The sequence below is a fragment of the Rattus norvegicus genome, unplaced genomic scaffold, assembly GCF_021556685.1.
Source record: "Rattus norvegicus strain SHRSP/BbbUtx unplaced genomic scaffold, alternate assembly SHRSP_T2T unassigned-0000035, whole genome shotgun sequence".
NCBI classification, from domain to species: domain Eukaryota; kingdom Metazoa; phylum Chordata; class Mammalia; order Rodentia; family Muridae; genus Rattus; species Rattus norvegicus.
In genome coordinates, this window is record NW_028238788.1 from 25,001 (window position 1) to 26,221 (window position 1,221).

The 1,221-nt window shown below is 46.2% G+C and overlaps 1 long non-coding RNA gene across 1 annotated transcript in view; it reads left to right on the top strand.

The window, feature by feature from the left end:
• Positions 1–331, top strand: part of LOC147997855 (uncharacterized) — an 18,255-nt gene extending 17,924 nt beyond the window's left edge. The window contains exon 3 of the long non-coding RNA XR_015647539.1: positions 107–331. This is a non-coding gene — a long non-coding RNA (uncharacterized LOC147997855). The remainder of the gene's footprint in view (positions 1–106) is intronic.
• The last annotated feature ends 890 nt before the right edge of the window (positions 332–1,221 follow it).

Below are 1,221 nucleotides of genomic sequence, written 5' to 3' on the forward strand. Positions count from 1 at the left end.
TCTGCTCTGCTCAACTTAACAGACGTGTTTTTGCTTTTGTTTATGATTTTTGCTTGCTTGCTCGCTCGCTCCCATGACTTGACTGTGGTTTCCCTTTCTATTACAGCACGGTGACCAGACTGCCTTGGGGTAATCAGAAAGGAGGCCAGAAGCAGTCTTTTTTCTGACGCACTGAGACTACATACCAGCCGATTTGGAGGAAAAGATATCCCTCTCTCCCTCCCTCCCTCCCTCCCTCCCTCCCTCCCTCCCTCCCTCCCTCCCTCCCTCCCTCCTTGACCCATTTTCCCTCTTTCCCGATACACTCAATAAATTTAAAGTAAATCAATGAATCAAGTCTCTAGTAATTTATTTGTTGGGATTTATTTGTTGGAAATTATCCCTCCACACCTTCGCCCCTCCCCCCACCACTCGAGGATGTCTCCCTGGGGGGGGGCGGGGGGGTTGGGTGGACTCGTGTAGGCATACCTCTCCTCCCTTGGCTTTCCGGTCCACTTCGCTCCAGCATACCTAACTCTTTGGAAATGGTAATAGAGTTCATGACACACCCTCACAGAGAGAGGAAGAGTCCGATCGTTCACTGATTCGCTCTCAGCCAGCCTCGCCCTGACAGCTCAGGCATGTCTAAATCCGAATGTGGGCAATATTTACATGACTTGACTTGGTGCTTCTAACTTTTTCTCTCTCTTTTTTTTTTTCTTCTTTAGTATTTTTTTCTTTACCCTACAAACAGCACACTGCAGCTGTCTTCGGACACACAGCAGATCGATCCCATAACAGAGGGTTGTGAGCCACCATGGGAATAGAACTCAGGACCTCTGGAAGAACACAGTCAGAACTCTTAACTGCTGACTCCATTATTTCCGATTAATGTTTAATGTTTATTTTATTTTATTTTATTTTATTTTATTTTATTTTCGGAGCTGGGGACCGAACCCAGGGCCTTGTGCTTCCTAGGCAAGCGCTCTACCACTGAGCTAAATCCCCAACCCCAATGTTTAATGTTTAAATAAATAAACCTTGTAAAGAAATTAAGCATCTTAAAACCATAGGCATGTGCATCCCCTCCTCATTCGTTCATTCCCTCGCTCATTCATTCAGACAGACAGACAGACAGACAGACAGACAGACAGACAGACAGACAGCAACCAAAGTCTAGCCTTTAACAAAGCAAGAAAGCATACCCTGCGGGACGCACAGATGAATTCCTGAGGCTTACCC